Genomic DNA, 9,160 nt, shown 5'->3' with positions numbered 1-9,160 from the left:
AAAATTGTAGCCAAAAAATAAAGAGCAGAGCCTCTGAATGTGCACAAACTGTCTATGGTTCCATCCCAGTTAACAGAGCGATAGAGACCGCAGAAACTTGGCCACCACCAGTTCAGCATCCCAAGAGCTGTGAGCAGGAACAAGGAGGGGGCACCTGCAGCCCACAAACTCATCGTGCTGAGACCTCCACTCCCTGGCAGGGGCTAGAGGAGCCCTCAGGGTGAACAAACTGCCTTGGCGCAGGAGATGGAGGGAACCATCCTGCCAGCAGCACAGCGAGGGCACCCATGTCCTCTCTGCAGGGTGTGCAGGCAGCCCCAGCAGGCAGGAAGGGGCATGGCCTTGTCTTTGCATCTTCACATGCTTTCACATTTCCTGGGGGCAGCCAACACAAATTAAAGCAACTTTCAAACCCCTCTAAGCCATTCAGGGCATCCAACCTCAGGCCACCAGGGATGTAGCCTGCACTTTGCACTCATGGCTGACTTAAGCTGTGCACTCCTTGGCTGCGTCAGCTGCTCCTTTGCTATCCACGGTGAGCTACCCCATGGCCGCATGCCACTATACTTTGTCCTCACACATTTTTGTGAAACAACAGCACCGCAAAATGCCACCGCAGGACAGCAAGCAGCCCCTCGGGCCCACTCTTTCTCACCTGCCAGGGAGCAGGGGACTCTGCGGAGAACACCGGGCGAGAGGGTGAGAACCCCTTTCCCTCCTCTGCGCGGCGGCGGCGGACTAAATTACACGCCGGCCGCATTCAGCAGAGCCAGCCAGCTGCGCAAAAGCTGAATGAAGACCTCCGAATCCGGCCCCACGCACGGGCCACCGGCTCCAGGGCCATCAGCTGACGTAGTGGAGCAGAGGCACCCAGCCTCCTGCTTGGGCAGTGGGCGCAGGAACAAAAGAAGGGCTCTGGAGATAGCACCCTCATTCAAATAGCACAGTATTTTAGCACCAGAAATAGTATCTTCCCCCCAACCCCCCCTTGAAACTACTGGCAGAGAAAGATGCAACTTAGCATGAAAATAGGTATCAGAATAAGGCCCTAGCTGAATAGTCAGTACTCTGAATAATTCTCTCTTTTCATCCCCTCAGCCTCCATCCTCTCCAAATATTCAGATCCAATTCTGCAAAGGTGCTCCAGCATTTTGGCCATTAAAAGTAAAAGCTGGAACATTTGGATTCTGCCTCTGTCATATCCCTCTATTTTGAGTTAAATCAGCTCTCTGATTTCGACATCAAGCTCATCATGAAGTCTCTCCTCTTCTCTCTCTCCCTGTGTCAAAGATCAAAGAACTGAAAGAGATATACTTGCTAGTAAAAAAGAAAAGAAATATAGCGTCATTTTTAGGAACACATTCAATTCCCCTCTCTCCTAATACTTTGTACGTGAAACATCTTACTCCACCTTCAGCACATGTAAAAGCATGTAAGGGCAAGGAGAGAGAGAAAACCAGAAGTCAGGATAAACTGTGGCACAATATAACTGCCATTTAATGGCAAAAGTCTTTTTCAAAGATCCCAGCATGCTTTACACACTGTCTACATTTGAATGATGCATTGTCAGACAATGGAGAGGGCCAGCAGAGGGAAGCAGTCTAAAATTATAAATGAAAATTACAAATTACAAGTGAAAATACAGAACAGGAGACAAACCCAACCATGCAATTTTCATTTTAACTCTCTGGGCAGTACACTAGAAGGGCAAGCATACGCTCCCATCAAAAGCAGTGGGAATAACCCTAAGAGCCATCTTTCTCAAATCACAGATGAATTCAAATGGGAAGAGGCACGCAACAACAAAAAAAATAGTTGTTAATGCATAAAACTACTGTATGTCTTCCAATAGCTGGACTCAAGAACCCTGGTTAAATACTGACTTTCTTTCAGAGTCAATCAGATAATAAGACCCCTTTAGAAGCACAGAATAGTTAAATTCATCACCATAATTTAATTGTAGAAGGTTATTAAAGAGCACTTCGACTCCCCTCCTGCTTCGGCGCTGCTTTTGTGTATTAAACTCAGACTAATCAAATTGCAGATTCCAAGAGTACTGTATTAGTCATCCCCATCCCTTTTAATTTGTTTAATGGCCTCCTTTTTTCTCCCCCCTCTTGTGTGTGTGTTCTGACTGGCTGTGCAGCGCTTAGGCTCACGACATGTAAATAAAGAATGGATAGGGGAACAGTTCGTCGAAAAGAATAAAGCGTGCCTCCATTCTAAAGTTACATTTGATGTGAGCGTAATTCATGGGACGTGTACTGCAAGCAATGGCGCTTATTATTTCTGCTTAACTGTCTACAGACACAGGAGGAGAGGGAGAGGAAAAAAAAGGAAGAAAGAAAAGAAAAGAAGTCTGAATTTACACTTACCGCTTCAAAAGCCCTTTTGTGCTTCGCCAACTTCTCCTGGCTGAAGATGCAGTATTTTGCCAAAAAGTCGACTGCAAGAGCAGACAAAAAAAGGATAAAATAGCCCATAAAAGAACTCTTTTGGCCACTTTTCCTTAAGCATTTTTGTAAATTGCCATAAAGAAAACTATTTTTCAAAATGCACAACGCCAGCTACAGAAACCTCCTCTTGTAGAAATTTCAATTTATGGTTTGCTTCTTGTGTTTTGGGGTGTTCTTTTTTCCTAACTCTTTCTTATTTGCAAAAGTCTTTTCACCTGGCCTAGGGCACAAAGTCAAAGTTAGCTCTGAATAGGAGATGTTTAACATGTATAACACATAAGAGCTCCATCCTGATCAGGCAGTGGTCTGGGAGCGTGGCGAGGGCTTGTTGTTGTTTGTTTTAAATGTCCCAGAAAAGAACCTCTTCAGACTCGAGTTCTGCAGAGCAGCATCCTCCTTATATACTCCAAAGTCCAGAGGCACCAATAGAAACCAAATTCCTTTGGTTTGTTCCAGTCAGAAGAGACAGGTATACCAATATAAACTTTTCCCTTCCGGTATTAAGTAGCTATATCACAGAAATTACATGCCTTTTGCTATTTCTTTCTCTTGATCGAGATCAAGTAGGACACATTGGACCATTAAAAATATCATATGTGATTCCTCCTCCTCAAGTTTGGTTTTTTTTTTTTTTTTTCTTTTTTCCAGGCCTATCATCCAAGAAGACAAGGACCTTGAGTTGTGGAGCTGTATGAAGTTGGCCTTGCTTCCTCACACCTTAACGCAGCATAAAAAACTGCTGGAAGCGGGATGAGAAAATTGGAGAGAAATGTCAGGTCATGCCACAAACATAGGCTGAGCTCATGAGTTCTGTGGATGGTACCGACCACACCACCTCTGCATTCAAACTCCTAACATTTATTTGTTCCCTTCTAATTTCTTTCTCCATGTCCCCAGGCTGCTGTTTCTATCACTTCATCATCACCTTCATATGAAAGAAACTCCATTTTCGCTTCAAAGGAAACTGCCAGCCAATTCAGGACCTGATGAGGAAAAAGTGTTGGGACTCAGCTCTTCTAATTTCCTGTTCATTTAGAGTGAGAACTGGAAAACAGAGGTAATCATTTGCAAAAGGGTGCCAGAAAAATTTCTGAATTATTATTGTTATGATCATCATCATCATTATCGGTAACATTTTATTGTAAAGAGAAAGGGAGTGATTCACAGGGTTGTGGCAACACGGTTTTCTGACTGGTATCTAAACAAGCTCGCAACATAAATCTCCCGCTTCTTTTTAAAAAGAGTCATTTGTCTTCAGGTTGTGTTTTGGGGCATGTGCAAGAAAGGTTCCTATTGGGAGGGAAGGCTCATTGTTTGTTTATAGCTGTGTCCTAAACAGTACAAAAGGACAAATAAAGATGCCTAAATGCCACTGTTTCTTATCCTGTATGCCCCAGATGAACTAAATCTATACAATAACAACAACAGCAAAAATATCTTGGCTTTCCATGGCAAAACAGCAACAGAGGTTTCTATTTCAAGCACAAATTGACAGATGCTCCAAGATTGTTGTTACCGCATGATGTGCTTCTGAATTCCTAACTAAACTACGATACTGAAAGGAAGGAGAAAACTAATTTCTGACAAAATTGGTTTTGCACATATCTATCTTATTGGCAGCATCTAGGAAAGATTTAAGTCAACGAGGACCAACTGCACTAGTGGCATAGCTTCTGGAAACAAATTGCACCATGCTTATTACTGAACACTTCCCCAGGGTCTAACACCTATTTTCCCCACAAGAAATATTCAGAAGTTGCCCTGTTTTGTTTGAACACTGACATGGACTTGGGAGATGTATATGTTCCAACCCTCTGTGAAACATCACTTATAGGATGATCTGCATTGGCGCCATCTGGTGATTCTGGAAAATATCAAACCATAAAAGAAAATGTGTCATGTTTGCTCTTAATAAAATCTGGACATTTCTTCTCACCAAGTATTTCACAACATTGCAACTTCACTTTCAACTGAGTTGAAATAGCCCTGTAACAATTTTGAGAGGGGTAAGAAAGAGGGTCATCTCTCTCCCAGAAATGGAGGATCAGGAAGACAAGATTTAGTTTTTATTTAACCAATTTTTAAGGTCAGATTAGGCTCTTAGACCATCTACTCTGATTTGGTGCGTAACAAAGGCCAAAGGATGTCACATATACCTGTGTAATCAGTCCAATTATTTATACCTAGCTAGAGCGCAGTTTTCTGGAAGAGTGTCCTGTGTTGATCTGAAGCTGTCAGAGCGTGGAGAATCCCATACAGATATACGGTACGTTATTTCTAAGATCAATGTTTGGCTTACCTATCACATGAAATTGTGTTTAGTCTCAGCAGCAGCAGTTTTCATGAGGTTAAGGAACCCTTCAATATCCAGTATATCCTCCCTGTAAAATGACTTATATGCTGTAATAAAGTTCATGCTCAGAGGAAATTAAGTGGAGCTCTGTTCGTATATCTGTCAGACATTTTTACCAATCCTTAAAGGATTTTTCAGTGATTCTTGTCCCCCCTACAAAGGTTGACATCTTTTATAAACATGGACACCAAAACTGTATGGACAGCCTCACCAGCAGCGTAGATCTCCTCCTACTTATTATTTCCCTCCGGTATAGCCAAAGGAGCAAACAAAAAGCGGTTTGCCATTCAGATCTTGGGCAATAATTTCAACTTTAGGGAACGGGTTTTCTCCAGCCATGTTCCTCATGCATCTGTTTCTCTCTCTTTGTTTATTCCCTCCGTCCCCAGGAAGTTTCAAAATCGTCAATCAATTTTGACCAACTGCGACGGAGGCGTAGAGGTTTGACAGGAATTAAGTACCTACAAGTTTCATGAAAATAGGCAGCAGAGTAGAGGGAGGGAGGGAGGCCCTATTAATTCCCTCATTGAGGGAAAGACCTCAGCATGAGTTCAACCTTTGTTACAGCCTGGAAATCCACACGAGAGAGAGACCCTGGAAAGCAGCCATCATTAGTAGCACCGCTCATGGAACCACCTGTTTAATTAATTATTCTCTGCTGTAAAGAACCGTTTAAAAACAGCTCCATAGCTTTCAATATAAGCTTGCTTGCAGTGCCCCCAGTAGGAGTCATGAGGACTGAGGTCAGGGGAAACTGGGCCCCACGTGCATTGTACCTCTCATAATACATAGCCCTAAAAGGCTGCTAGAGGTCTTTGGGCTCGGTCAGACCCAAATGCGAGTCTGCCATATTTGTCCTGCTGCTGCTCAGTGCTTTACAGCCAGGCACACTCTTCTGCCCTACCACCATCAGGCTCTGTCTCCACTCCCTCCGTGTCCTGGTTTGAGTGACACAGGACTAATCTCTCTTCTAATACTTGGGAAAACTGCACTTTTGGAAGGCTGCAGTGTCTGAATTTGTGAAAATATTTACTTTACAGCCAGCTATGGTGTGTGGGTTTCAAGGTCTCGGTGTTTTTGAGCTCGCCAGGTGCGGGGATGAGGAGGAGCGAGACCTGGGCACTTGACCCAAGCTGGCCAACGGAATTATTTCATACCATCAACGTCACATTCACTATAAATCAGAAAGTTTGCTGCAAAGTTCTCTCTCTCCCTTGATGGCTGCCGTCCTGAGAACTTTGTGTCCTGGCGCCGGACTCCTGAGGCCTTCCCTTCCTCTTGAAGCTGTAGAGCTCGCAGTGTCCCACATTTGCTGTCCACTGCTGGGAGTGCACAGCTTCCTACTGATAGAATTGCTGAGTATAATCTTTGCATATTCTGTATTGGTGTCGGCATCAATATTAATTCTTTAGTGCTGTTAATGTTAATTATCTAATCTTATTCTATTAAATCTGTTTATACTTCAGCTCCCGGGTTTCCTTGTTTTTCCCGATTCCCTTTCCTGGGTGGGAAGGGGTCATCGGGTGATAGAACGATTGTCTAAATGACAATAAATTGTTATGGGTCTCTCAAACGATAACACCCTGTCTTTACCAGGGAGACCAGAGCTGGTGACAGAAGTGTGATTGCACCCAAAGTCATGTTCAGGCCCTCTCTCCATAGCTATTCGCTTGGCACAGAGCTGAGGAAAGCCTAAGAAAAATCAGCTGCCAAACTCAAAACAATTCTGTACTAAGCATGTCTGTACTGAAACAGTATCATGAACTGGCCAGGTTTATGGGATGGTGAGAGGGTGCATCCCTCAGGCTGGACTAGTTAGTCACCCTGTGCCAAATGTCAAGTCTTGACTCCAAAGCATATAAGTATTCTAGCTTGGCAGCAACACAGTTACAAGGCCACTAGTTCCTTAGTACAGGTAGAATAATGTGCTTTTGCCTAATTTTGAGGACTGTTTTTATTGAAATCAGAAATCATTCTAACCAAATATGTCAGAGAGAATTGCAAAACTAAAATTTAATCCCTTAAAAGAAAAAAAAAAAAAAGTAGCTACTACTAGAACACTTTTCTTGTCCAATATTTCTAAGATCCTACCTCAAAAAGGCACTGAAGAGAAAAGTAAGATACATTACTGCAGTGAAGAACAGGAAAATTAGTCTTTGCTCCTTTGTTCACAAGCTGTGCACCACCTGTAGCTTTTACTCCACACACACTCATGCCTGTATATAACTGCCTTCTGCACTCCTCCTGTGCGCTTCATAGAGTACACCGGAGATGTCCCATGAAAACAGGCATAAGTTTGCAGAAGGAAAGGGCCCGGCAGGTGAGTATGAACAAGGGTAGTTAGGGAAAGGGCATGTAAGATGCCAGGGAAATGAAAGAGGATTCAGAACACACCCAGGGGGAGCGCCCAGGCTGGGAGGAGACTTGCATGGGGACCTTGTGGTCATGCAGAGCTCACGGGTCACGTCAGCTTTGGCAGCACGCCCCGTTCCTGAGGAGGGGAAGGTGGCTTACTTTGCTTTTGTAAACTAAAAACATCATACTCACAGTAAGCTTCTTATATTAAAAGAATATTAAAATTGAAAAGTCAAGTACTTAAAGGCTATGAAATTATGGAAAATACTACAGTACTGCATTCTGAAAGGCCGCGTCACGATGCAAGAAGGAGGCTAGAGGTCAGACTATACTGGAAACGTTAGCTTTGGCATTTCAAAGCAGTTCAAAACATGAGAAAAACTGAGGCAGTTGTAACATGAAGTCAGTAGCAACCTCTATTCCTACCCAGCTCCACAATTCCCACTTCATTTTTTTATTACATTTGTTGTATGTTCTTAAAACTATAAAGAAGATCTTGTAACATTTTATGAACATCAAAGGATTAACCCTCTTAACCTTCTCTGAACAACACATTATTCCCATTTTACAGATAGGGAAACCAAGAGATTAAGTAACATTTCCAAAGCCAGCAAACATGGTGGTAACAGCCACAGCAAATCACTGCTCTTCAGCACCATGCTTTAACTGGAGACAATGGTCTCCCAAGGGATATCTGTGTCAGAGCTTTGAAGGACACCAAACTACACTAGGCTGTCAATAGAGATAATGGAATAATTGGCAACTGTGTCTATGATGCTTTTCCTTTCAGGAAAGCTGGATTAGGTTCTTCAGCCAATTAAGTAATGCCGTTGACTGGGCAATGATAGATGTTTATGAGACAGATATAAACTACAAGGGAAAGAATAATCAGGGGTTCAATTAAATACTAAAATCAGTATACCATTTACAAGGAGCTGAAGAAGCTTCACTGGAATAGAAACTACCTTATGTTGGGACTTCACCATTCAAACATCAGGGCTAGGAACACAAACCTTCAGGTTCCCAGCAATAATTCTGAAATGTCACTACACGATTCATTGCATTTGTCCATGCAGTTAACACAGAAGCTCTTCAGAATGAAGCATTTCGTTTGGAACCAGGGGGCAGAATAATATTCTGTAAAGATATAAATTGAATGTCAAAAGTATATGCACAAGCACACACACTTCTTCCAAAAAATCAGCTCACTTTAAAGAAAGTCCATCAATATTTTGCAAATACAAGAGAATTTTTTTTTTTTATTTGCATTAGACTGGTTTCAAAATCTTGTTAGGATTTTTAACCAAAATAAATGTTTTTTATGTACCCTGTTACAAGAAAAATATGACAATTCATTCAACTAAAATTGCCTCCCAAATGAAGCTTTCCAACACTTGCAGGTTTTCAGTGTTTGCCAGGAACTGCCTGCAGAGCTAGACTTAACACATCGCCACTGCTAGATAAAAGCATAGAATAGGTTCAAGAGTGTGAAGTCAGTACTCCCATGCTACACAAGTCAAAGCAAATTGAGGCACACAGCAACACTCTCTCATATGAAACAGGAGACCTTTTTTCTAGGGTAAGGGGGTCCAAAGGGCACCTCCTTTTACAGGCCCAACAGACACTCCTGTAACTCCCAGGTGTGGCATCCATGAGGCGTTGTAAATAACTCACTTTATTCCCCCTTAAAAAGAAATACACCTCATAAATTGAAAATTCAGACTTTGGTCTGAAACTGGTTTCTCCTTGCTTCTCCCCCTTTCTTCTCTCTCACACACATACACAGAAACACAGAAATCCTTATATTTTGGATACCTCTCCCTAGTTTATGCAGATGCTACCTACTCTTTGCAAATAAGGGTGTGAATGCCATTGTAACAGCAAGGGACAGCTAGCTTGCCGTTCCTAGCTCTGCCATGTAATAGGAAAGGCCAAGAGGGAAAAAATTCAGCCTCCTTGGGCATAACTATATAAATGCAACCAATTAGATAAAGAG

The 9,160-nt window shown here is 42.6% G+C and overlaps 1 long non-coding RNA gene across 1 annotated transcript; it reads right to left on the bottom strand.

Moving 5' to 3' along the window:
* Positions 1–3,351: 3,351 nt before the first annotated feature.
* On the bottom strand, positions 3,352–8,203 carry LOC309683688. Its single transcript, XR_014270233.1, has 3 exons — positions 8,178–8,203; positions 4,239–4,320; positions 3,352–3,500 (listed from the first exon to the last, which is right to left on the bottom strand). It is a non-coding gene; the product is annotated as an uncharacterized lncRNA (long non-coding RNA).
* Positions 8,204–9,160: the final 957 nt, after the last annotated feature.

The sequence above is a fragment of the Vanellus vanellus genome, assembly GCF_965231255.1.
Source record: "Vanellus vanellus genome assembly, chromosome: 1".
NCBI classification, from domain to species: Eukaryota; Metazoa; Chordata; class Aves; order Charadriiformes; family Charadriidae; genus Vanellus; species Vanellus vanellus.
This window is presented reverse-complemented; position numbering and strand designations above follow the sequence as displayed.